Genomic DNA, 12,653 nt, shown 5'->3' with positions numbered 1-12,653 from the left:
TTGTCATAGCCATAGATGACATGTAAACAAGTGTGCATAGCTGTATTCTAATAAAACTTTATTTACAAAAAAGGCAGTGACTAGATTTGGCCATGGGCTGTATGACCTCTGGTTGAATTCATCTGATAGCTGTAACAAACCAAAGAGGTAAAGGATCTGTACTCGAGGAACTATAGAACACTCATGAAAGAAATTGAAGAAGACACAAAAAGATGGAAGACCATTCCATGCTCTTGGATCGGAAGAATAAACATTGTTAAAATGTCTATACTGCCTAGAGCAATCTATACTCTTAATGCCATTCCAATCAAAATTCCACCAGTATTTTTCAAAGAGCTGGATCAAATAATCCAGAAATTTGTATGGAACCAGAAGAGACCCCAAATCACTAAGGAAATGTTGAAAAACAAAAATAAAACTGGGGGCATCACGTTACCTGATTTCAAGCTTTATTACAAAGCTGTGATCACCAAGACAGCATGGTACTGGCATAAAAACAGACACATAGACCAGTGGAACAGAGTAGAGATCCCAGATATGGACCCTCAACTCTATGGTCAAATAATCTTTGACAAAACAGGAAAATATATACAGTGGAAAAAAGACAGTCTCTTCAATAAATGGTTCTGGGAAAACTGGACAGCTATATGTAGAAGATTGAAACTTGGCCATCCTCTTAACACCTTACACAAAGATAAATTCAAAATGGATAAAAGACCTCAACGTGAGACAAGAATCCATCAGAATCCTAGAGGAGAACATGGGCAGTAATCTCTTCGATATCAGCCACAGCAACTTCTTTCAAGATATGTCTCCAAAGGTATTATTCTAAACACCAATTTATTGATTGAGAAACTGGGGATCAGTTAGAATCAAAAATTTACTGGGATGTTGAAGGGCCAGTGTTCTAAAACTTGTCAATATGATCACAATGTAAATGTTGTTTTCCTTGCATTTCATTTTTCCCTCATCTGTGACAGCTGAAGGTGGCTTTCCTGACTTTTCTGGACCCTTTCACAACAGGAACCACGGGACCTAAAGAAGACATGTTGGTTCCTTTAGTTCCTGTTCAGTTCCGAATTTCAGTAGAGAAAGTGTATGCTGTTTCTGAAGGACAGTTCCTATTCCGGTGCCCAGGGGTGTTTGCTGACTCTGCATCTTCACTCCATCTCTATTGTTCTACGTACACTGAAAGCCTGATAGATGAGCCTTATTTTAGTGTCAAACTCAATTTGTCAACACTACCATCTTTCTTTGTGTAGCTCTGAAAAACAAGGGAGTGGGTTTGAAACCAAGGGCACACTCAACTAATCAACCATGATGACATTCCTTGTTGTTGGGAAGAAAAGAAAAATCATGCTGGAAAGTTGAAGTTTGGCCAAGTGTGGCAAAGGAAATAATAGGAAAGGCAATATTTTCTGGAAGGAATAGTGATGGGCCAAGAAGGCAAGATCTGCTGACTGAGTAGCTTTCACCTAAGCTGCATGGGCTTGAATATGCCACTTGAGTGTCATTATAATTGACTATAAGCAACATAATTTCAAGGTATGACCTTTTATAGTTCCCAGAGGTCACTTGCTATCTTCTGTACATTTATGGGGATATTATCAGAATCAGGAATCCTGGTGGGTGGACACATTAGAAGGCAACTTCCCAACCTCGCATCTCTTCTTCAACTTTGGCTCCATCCTAACACCTGTCCTTATTGTCCTTTTTCTGGTCATCATGCCAGAAATGCCACCTGATATTGTGTCACATGACACAAAAGTCACCCCTACATAGAGCGCTTTGTTAGTTCTGGTTCCCACAATGAGAAACAAAGTTTCCTCCATGGACTGACATCAGGAGTGACTTATCATTCTTAGAAAACTGTGTACCCAACCAAGAGGAAAATAGCATTTTCCCACCTGCAATTTCAGTGGCATCTAACATAGTATTCACAGCATCACATAACAGGAACCAGGTATAAGTTGCAACTGTTCCCTCAAAGAGTATCAAGGTCTCTTGTCAAGTTCTACTTATAAAACAACCTTATGGAAAACTACAAGAAATACTCCCATCAGGTCCTGCCTTAAATAGAAGAGCAATTTTCTAACATTAACTCCAAAGAATCACATTAACATGCAAGCTTCACCTCACTCAATTTTAACATCCTGTTTTCTTTAAAACCAGGCAATCAGAGCACATTCTGAGGTTGGCACTAATACAAAAAAAGCAAATCTACAGTTGCATTGAGATTAATGTGTTTATTTGTACAACTAAAGGTGTGTGGCCAAATGTCACAACCTTCAGCGTGGAATGTCATGATTTTTTATAAAGTAAAATATAAATTTCATTTTTAATGGCAACAGTTTAAAGAAAGCAAGCATTTTACCTCCGTCCCAACCAAGGACTCTTTTGTAAATTTGGGGAATGAATTGTTCCACTGTCCCTTTCCACATTACTGTTTCAGTTTCCTGGAACTGCTTAGAGCCTGTTTTTCCACTGGCAGTCAAAACTGTTCAGGCTTGGTGCTCCCTTGAGTATGTAAAACTTCCAGCTTTGCAGGAGGCTGAGTGTTGGCTCAGGTAATGTGATGGCATATACAAGAGCTTGCTTTTTAGGGCCAGTTAATGTGAAATGCTTTCTGAAGAATGCTATTACCTGCCACTAATGAATGCCTTTTCCTTCACCAAATGGAGAAACCATCGTCCAAACACTTAGAGATTTTTTTTTTTTAAGGGTTCATTTTTTACATTCTTCCTGCCTTGTCATCGGGTCCTTCCGATGTAGAGGGAAAAAGAAAGAAACATGAGGTATCCTAATTGAAATTTCAAATTAAAAAATAGTGGAAGGTATACTGGGTAGCAGCATGCTCTTTCCAATTACAAAGAGTTAATTTATGCTTTTTAATGAGGAACCTGACATTTTTCAGTACATACCATGTGTTCAGTGCTTTACATTTCACATTTGCTAACTTTCACAATCCTCGTAAGACATGTATTGCTACGCACCCACCCCCATTATCCCCTTACATGAGGACAAATCAGAAAAGCTAAGTTAGTTGCTTAGAGTCACATAGGGTTATAACAAGGGAATTGAGGGCAAAAAAAGTCCATAATTGGAAGACTGGGGTTCAAATTTCACCTCCATCACTTGCTGATAGGATTGAAATTTCAGTCATAGAGGTTTCACAATGGGGTTTATCTTTCCACATTAAACCAAAGCAAAGCAAAGCAAACTACTGATATGTTATGGTAAGTGATCATCAAATGAAAACATAGTGCTCAAAATTATTAAAAAAAATAATTTAACATGTGGTAGAACAGTTTGATGAATAAGTTGCAGAAGAGCTTAAAATCTAGAACAGAAACAAATTTAAAAACAATTAAAATAGAATGCATAATTAGTCAATGGAATAATATAAATAAACAATGATCATAATTTTTTTTTAATTTTTCATTTTTTATAAACATATATTTTTATCCCCAGGGGTACAGGTCTGTGAATCACCAGGTTACACACTTCACAGCACTCACCAAAGCACATACCCTCCCCAATGTCCATAATCCCACCCCCTTCTCCCAAACCCCCTCCCCCCAGCAACCCTCAGTTTGTTTTGTGAGATTAAGAGTCATTTATGGTTTGTCTCCCTCCCAATCCCATCTTGTTTCATTTCTTCTTCTCCTACCCACTTAAGCCCCCATGTTGCATAATTGTTTTTTATCCCATTAGTTACCAATGTGAATTTTAAAAATGCAGTAAGAAGTTATCATGTTATTTTACTATAGTGGTGAAGAATAGTAAATGATATTTAACATTGGAAAACCAGATACTTTCATAAGTAAATGTATTAGAGTAACAGTTTAACTTTCTCATAGGGTAGATTTCCAATATTTTCTTACATATTCATACTAGTAAAACATGGAATATCTAAGTATTTATACTGAAGAAATAACAGTTTTAGTGAACTGAATTTTGTCCACTGAAAGTTCATAACTTGAAGTCTTAATCATCAATATAATGGTATTTGGATGTGGGGCTTTTAGAAGATAAGTGTGTTTAGATGAGGTTATGACTTTAAGGAACTCATGATGGAATTAGTGTCTTTACAAAAAAAGGAAGAGACGCCACAGCTCTTCTCTGCCATGTGAGCACACACGAGAAGGTGGCCATCTGCAAGTCAGGAAGAGAGCTCTCTCCAGGAACCAAATCAGCTAGCACTTTGATCTTTGACATCCAGCCTCCTCCAGAGTTGTAAAAAATAGATGTCTCATGTTTAAACTATCCAGTGTCCGAGATGCCCAAAACAAGTGGCTAAAAATACCAGATATAAGAATATGGACATTTACAGCGCTCGCTTCGGCAGCACATATACTAAGAATATGGACATTTACGAAACATCATTCATACATTTTAAACTCTTAAAAACAATATAAATATATAATATGGAATTAATCAATTGATTTAGGTTAAATCCAAACAATGAACTTATCTTCATTCATGTGAAGATGCAGTTTGTTATTTTGTTTATTGGTTTGACACATGTTCCTAAGTAGAAAAGAACATTATGAAAGACTGTATCTTGTATTCAGTAGAAAAAGGTATATCACCACCATTGCCAATGAAAGGGAGCCAGAGAGTGTGCTAAGTAACATGTTTACATAGTCTTAACTATAAGACTGTAACTTAACTATGAAACTATAACGATAAGTAATCTCTCCCTGTTCGTGGTGTTTTATTATTTCTTATAAGTTTCTTATAAGTTGGGTACCAACTTATTTTAGTTGTAGACCCACCCAATACATATACGTAAAAAATATACATATACACAGGTTGAATACAGATTCATAATCATTAGTTAACACTTACCGTGGGTTTTTTTTTTTTTTAAGATTTTATTTATTTATTTGACAGACAGAGATCACAAGTAGGCAGAGAGGCTGGCAGAGAGAGAGAGAGAGAGGAGGAAGCAGGCCTCCTGCTGAGCAGAGAGCCCGATGTGGGACTCGATCCCAGGACCCTGAGATCATGACCTGAGCCGAAGGCAGCGGCTTAACCCACTGAGCCACCCAGGCACCCCAACACTTACCGTGGTTTAAACAATAAACAGAATTCCCTGTTTGGAAATACGGGTAGCAATCATACTTTACTTAGTCTTTTTTAACACTCAAAATTTTCTTCACTTTTTATAAAAAATTATATCATGATTTTAAATATGTCTTTCAGCTAAATATGAACTTGTGTTAGAAAGAAGAGAAATGTTACTCCTACCAGTTTCTTTGCTGAACTCTCTAAGACATTTATGCATCATTTGATTATTGGTTTACAGAAACAAGATCATATAAACTGAAAATCTGCTGAACTAGACCAGCACAAACTTCCTAGTGTCACAATAAGCAGTATGAACATCAATAAGGAAGGAGACTTTTGCAAACTCTAGTTTTTAAAGTTTTTACTATTTCACTACTATGCCTAGTCTATTATACTGACATTTAAGTTAGTCAGATCCAAGGGGATTTAATAAATAGAGTCTCCTTTTCTAGTCTGAATCGGAAAGAGAAATAGGACAAAGAAGTAAGACATCTGCTCTACTCCTTATCTTTGTTTCTCTGCATAAAATGTATCTCCACCTTCCCTAGATATTTTAAGATTTCCCTTTATCACTTAGGTTGATTATTGTTTCTTCAAAAATTTTCTTTCTTTTCTCTCTCTGTATATTAACTGAATGCCTTACTGTATCACTTAATATTATCCCACAGGTCACAGCTACATACGTGTAATAACATACAATCATATAATTGTCCAACTGTATATACAATTATATACAATTATGTAACTGTCTATATATTTGATTGTGTCTGTATATACATTTATATATACAGTTGTGTATATATACATATACATATATACATACATACACACATACACATGTTACACATATGGGTGTATGCATATGTGTGTGTTATATATACACAGAGACAGCATGTTTGTGTATTAATCAGGGTCTCCAAAAATCATTAAAATTTATATCTCTGTATATAAATAGATGGATAAAGGGAAAGAGAGAGATTACTTGTAGGAAACTGGCTTAAATGACTATAGAGCCTAGGAAGTCCCAAGACCTTCGGTGGTTGGCACTCTGGAGACCCAGGAGGGTACATAGTATAACTTCCAGTCTGGACGCTGGCAGGCTTGAGACCCTAGAAGAGCTGATGTTTCAGTTTGCACCCAAAGGCAGGAAAAAACTGATATTCCATCTCAACCAGTCAAGCAAAAGTTGTTCAGGGAGGATTAGTCTTTTTGTTCTGTTCAGGCTTTCAACTGATGAGATGGTGGGGCATTAAAGAGAACAATCTTCTTTACTCAGTCTACTAACTTAGAAGTTAACTCAACCAAACCATCCTCACAGACACACCCAGAATAGTGGGTGGCCAAGTGTCTGGCGCACATAGCCCAGCTATGCTGATACATAAAATTAAAACTATACTACTTCAGAGTCATGACATAAAGCATTTATTTTCTCTGTTTTATTTTAGATTATTTCTATTGCTGTGTCTTTAAATTTGTTGATCTTTTCCTCATGAGCATCCAAATTATTATTAATCCTATTCGGTGTATTTTTTGTTTCAGGTATACTTTTTCACCTCTACAGCCCCCTTGGGTCTTTTTTAATATATTCCATTTTTCAAGTCATTATCATGATTCCCAACATCTATTGAAATACCTGGAGAATATTATAATATCTGTTTTAATATATTTTCCATTAATCTATCATCTCTGTTATTTCAATATCTGTTTCTACTGAAAAAAAAAAAATTCTCCCTGGGTCACATTTTCCCACTTTCTCATAATCTAGGGATTTTTAATTGAATGCCAGAGTTTGTGAATGCTGTATTCTTTTTTTTTTTTTTTTTTTTTTGAATGCTGTATTCTTGATTGCTAGATTTTATTTTATGACTTTAAAGCATATTGGGATTTATCTGGCTAATAGTTTAGTTACTTTTTTGTTAGTTTAATAATTCAAGGATTTCTCAAACTGAGGGTTTTAGAGGGGAGGGGGTAGGGGAATGAGTGAGCCTGGTGGTGGGTATTAAGGAGGGCACGTATTGCACGCAGCACTGGGTATGGTACAAAAACAATGAATCTTGGAACACTGAAAAAATAAAATTAAATTAAAAAAAAAGAAAAAAGAATGCAAGGAATTTTTTAAAGCAAAAGGGAATTGACTATTCATTATTTTGCAGAAAGTTTAAAAAAAATTACAACAAGTTTCTTTAAATTATCTGATTCCCTTGTGCTTTTAGAGCAAGATTTGATTTAGTGTATTTATTCTCTAAAGTAAGATATAATGGTAATTTACTGAAAAATGCTTTACTGCATCCAACCAAAACTATTTTTATCATAGTTCTTGTCAAAGCTTCATAGAAGAATGTAAATGGAGATTTAATCTAATACTTAGTAAACTGGTCTTGTTAAGCAAACAAACTTTTTAAGTTTGCTATACAAATTTGCTATACAATTCCTAGAAAAAATATATATATATTTTATGCCTATGTCATGGTGGGCAATTCTATGATGAAATAGACATGGAGCACGATAATTAGTCAGAATAAACATTAGCTTTTAAAACCAATAAAGACAGTTTTTTTTTTTTTTTTTTGGAGGGGGTGAATTGAGAATAGCATTTATTATAGAAAAAATATATTTACTTTTACAGCACAGTTCCTCCTTTGTCTTTACTGATTATTCTATGTACTCAACAAGATATCTCCCAGAGAGATCTCTAATAGTGCCCAATTCTGTGTGATCTCAGAATTATTTGGATTATAGTTCTCTAGTAATTTTTTCCCCTGGGGTTACTATCTGCTCCCTATACATGGGTAGGTTGGTATTTAGCTAAAGACTCAAGAAGACCCCAGTAAAGACATCTAGGACTAATATACAGCGCCCTTCTCCTGAGCATTCTGCTCCACATATTCGAGGTGCTGTGGTTTTCCTTACTCTTCCTTCTCCCTCTTCCCTTCTACTCAGTGAAACTCCTGGTCTCTGCTTGGCTTCCCCAGACTTCATTTGCTAATTCCCTCCGTACAGAAAGCTGGAATGATCACAGGGTTCCTCGGTTGGTTTTGTTTTGTTTTCAGGCATCAGGTATTTATTTTTTGCTATATGTTGTCCAACATGTTAAAATGTCATTTCCTAGATATTGTATTTTTCTTTTTGTTTATATTGCAGGACAGTAATTACGCACTTTTTCATTCTATCATGGTAACAAACTGAAGTTAAAGATTCATTCCTAGGGGCGCCTGGGTGGCTCAGTGGGTTAAAGCCTCTGCCTTCGGCTCGGGTCATGATCCCGAAGTCCTGGGATCGAGCCCCACATCGGGCTCTCTGCTCAGCAGAGAGCCTGCTTCCTCCTCTCTCTCTGCCTGCCTCTCTGCCTACTTGTGATCTCTGTCTGTCAAATAAATAAATAAATAAAACCAAAATCTTTAAAAAAAAAAAAAAGATTCATTCCTATATCCTACTTTCCATCTTGAATAATGTCCAGCCATGTTGGACAGTATATCGCAGTACCACTTCTACAATGAGATTAAATGCCATTCAGACTCTCAAAATGCCAACAATATGAAAATGTCCTTAGATTTAATTTAAACTGTGCCTCATAATTTCAGGAAGAAATTGAAGTCCAAAAATTAAAAATTAAATAACCTTACAAAATTAAAGTCCAAAGGAATTAATGCTTAAAATAAAATTCTTCTTTGTGAATTAAAGTTCAAGAAAATTCAAGTATAAAATCCATCCTTTGCACCTTCGTATCTGGCTCAGTTTCAGCAAGATCTTCTTAATGTCTGGTTGAGTCAGGATCCCTTTGGATGAAGCCAGCAGGACTTCTGTTTCTCTGTCTCTGTGTTTCTATCTCTCTTTGTCTCTGCCTATCTTTCTCCCTCTCACTTTGTTTCAGTTCCATAGTAAACTGCATCTTTATGTCACTTCTTAGAGTCCAAAAATTCACTCTATCACAGCATTGATGATCAGAGAATGTCACTTGAGTTATTACTGTCTTCTCACAAGGTTTAGGAATGTGCAGTAGTAGTAGCCTCAGTCACCAGGTACTTAGAATAGGCTTGTCTTTCTAGTGTATACTTATAAATATATCTATATCCATATTTATAACTGTGTCTATATCTATCCCTCTTACTTTCCATTTCTCCTTTTATTTTTGAAAACAATTGCCAATGCACAGATTCTTTCCAGCAATATAATGTCCACTCTTTCCTGTTTAGCCCTTTTATGTCCTTTGACTCTGTGCCTGCTCCCACTGCTACTTTCTGTGGAATTTGTCCTAGAAAGGCTTTTACCCTCATGAGGAATTATTTATTCTGGAGCTAACCTGAGACCACCAAGAATGAACCTGTGGACAGGGTCAGATTCCGGTTTGTAAAGTTTACACAATTTGTGGTATTCTCTCACAAACAAAATAATATGGAATTTCAATTACAAAACCAGCTGTGCCCTCTGGTCATGTTCCTGTGTGTAGCACCTATGGTGCATCAACACAGAGTTGAAAGGAACATTCCTGGAATCATGGCCAATGCCATGATGGCTAACAATACTATGGCCCTTCAGGAAAGTGACCATGTTCCACAAACATATATCCTACTCAACTCAAGTTAAGTGTGTCCCCACTTTAATTTTCTTTTACTAGATCCCCAAACTGTCATGGCAACTCCCATCCTACCCATCAGTTGGGGAAGAGAGGTGAAGGGGAAGTTGGAGTTTAAATAACAATGTTCATAAGTGATTGTGGCTAAAATATCTTACTTTTGACAATTTTATAAAACATGTGACCTTATGGAGACATTGCTGGGAAGCCTCAGAGAGCTTTAGGGGGAAACTGTGCACAAGGGGACCAGGAAGCCTACATTTTATTGTCTTCATCATAAAGCCCCTTTGAAGAGGTGTGTTCATGCATCCAGGGCTAGCCCCTGACCCTAAAAGAACTGAATTTGGAGCCCCTAATTTAACACCACGTGACTACTCTGAGCACGAAAAATTTGAAATCAAAGCTGCACTACCTTTGTCTAGTTCGTGGGTACTCATGTGCCACTTGAAAGCAGAGACTATTGTCCTCTTCTCTAATATCAGAAAGGTCAGGAAGGCTCTTTTTCTTATGGTAAAATGTTTGCTTTTGCCAACCATGCTCAAGAAGAGCTGCATTTCATAGCTTGAGATCAAGTCACAAAATTTGGCTTACCCCTCTGCTGAGGTCACTTATAGCTTGACTGATTTGTGACAATGCTCCACAGCCAACCATCCGCTGGGACCATTACTGAGGGCAGTGTGTGACTGGGGCTTCCAACAAAACCTACACTGGGTTACGGCCAAAGCTTTTGTAGTATGTGATCAAGATTTAACAGCTACCCCATGCCTTCTACTATGGAGCCTACAATCCAAAGCTTTACTGATCTCTAACTTTTCTGAGGATAATGTGTCTCATATTTGCTTACCAGATGTTATGGTATAGTATTGTTGAAGAACCAGAACAAGGCCTAATCCTCTATTACATAAGAATTTGTGTGTGTGTGTGTGTTTGTGTGTGTGTATACATATATATGTGTATATATATATATATATGTTTTATATAGCATTTTTTACAGAATTGCCACCATATACACATATATATGTATACATATATATATGAAGAGGTCAATTAAAATTCTAATATAAAATTCTAATATAAAATTCTAAAATAAGCTAATGGGCTCTAAGGCCTATGCTACGTGCTTGGATGGCAATGGTTAAAATCCAACTGAAGAAAAGTAAGCTTGTGTCCCAGCATAAGCCTGCATGTATTATGAAACTTAAAATGCCATGTCCATATAATAGACCCAATAATAAGCATGTTGAATACAACAAAAGGTTTCCATATATTATTTTCTAATATAAGTATCTATTGTAAAGATAAAGCTTAGTATTAAAAATATTTATATTAAAGACATAATATCAGCATTAGAATCCTTGCTCTGCCATTCACTAGGCATGTGACCTTAGGCAATTTGCTTCTTTTCTTTGTGCATCAAGTCCCTCATCACCATTTTTTTTTTTTTTTACAGATTCATTTATTTATTTGAGAGAGAAAGAAAAAAAAAAGAGAGAGAGAGAGAAGGAAGAGCAGAGGGAGAGGGATAGAATCCCAAGCAAACTCTGTATCCAGCCCAGAGCCCAAAGAGGGCCTCTATCCCACAAACAATCCTGAGACCCTGAGTTGGATGCTCAACCAGCCGAGCTATCCAGGTGCCCCTCTTATCATTATAAGAGGATTATGCTATAACCGTGCTATGGTATAGTGTTGCTATAAAGATTAAATGTAAACCTGGTGATTCACAGACCTGTACCCCTGGGAATAAAAATACATGTTTATAAAAAAAAAAAAAAGATTAAATGAGTTCATGTTTATAAAGCACACAAGGGCTCTATAAGTGTTCATTAAGCTTACACACATATATTAATCAATCACAGCCTATTTCTCAAAGTCCACAGAGTAATGCACCCAATGAAGTGCACTCAGCCTCTAAACTCCAACTCTCTCATTGTCATCGCCAACACCATGGAGGCTTGACTGTTAAGTTTAGTGCATGGAACATCTATCCCAGTCCATCTGGCCCATGCTTCATATGCTGGGATTTAAAGACACTCTATGATTGGCAGCCCTCTTTTTCTCCTTCTCTGAACAAATTGAGAAAAAAGATAAGGAAGGAAGATGAGGCTAAAATACCAACTTTTTTTTTTTAAAACTGATGAAGTTAATATTATTGAGGATGGCTTATTTTTGTTCCCCTATGAGCTTGCTGATACTGAACCTCAAGTTATTTAAGTGACTTACCCATTCAGCCTGACCATCTCAACCTGGAACAGGCCTTTCCACATGTGTTGTGTGTATGTGGACATTTATTCCACTTTGTAAAACTTAAAACAAAAGGTATAGAGTCCTTCAGACTCCATGCACCCAAGAATAGTGGAAGGAGAAATGTGTTTCCAATTTCTTCTTCCAAACTCAACCATGAGGTTAATACCTAACTCAAATAGAAGAAGTAAGGGAATGGGAAGAGGTCAGAAGCATTAAGCTAACAGGTGGTCACTGGGCCATTGCCCCTGACAGAATGGGTCACAAAACACATCTAAACTCAGTGGTTAAAGGCAACAGTCATTTATCATTACTGATCTGAAACTCAGATAAACTGTGGAGGAGCTAAGCTAGATAGCACTGGGTGGCTGTGTCACAACCCACAGGTTTGCTGTACAGGCTGCGGTGATTCTGCCCTCTGTGCATTTATTCTGGGACAGCAGACACAAAGAACATTCTCCCTGAGGTGATGTCAAGAAAGTGGCGACTCAAGCCCTCTTCAGACCTAGACTCAGATCTGCAGGTTGTCACCACACCCACATACCATTCGATTAAGTAAGTTGCATAGCCAAGCTAGAGTCAAGAAGTATTGTACATTTCATCCACAAGGAGGTCATGGAAATGAAGGGAGGCAGAGAAAAGGGAAAGAGCAGGGCCAGAGATTCAATCTACTTCAAGTCCCTAATCAGTGTCTGGCATATGAATCCAGATTCCTCGTGCCAAATCTCTATGTTTAATACTACTTACAGCACACACACCCACTTTG

The sequence above is a fragment of the Mustela lutreola genome, chromosome 1, assembly GCF_030435805.1.
Source record: "Mustela lutreola isolate mMusLut2 chromosome 1, mMusLut2.pri, whole genome shotgun sequence".
NCBI lineage: Eukaryota > Metazoa > Chordata > Mammalia > Carnivora > Mustelidae > Mustela > Mustela lutreola.
The sequence above is the reverse complement of the archived record's forward strand: the minus strand, read 5'-3'. Positions refer to the sequence as shown.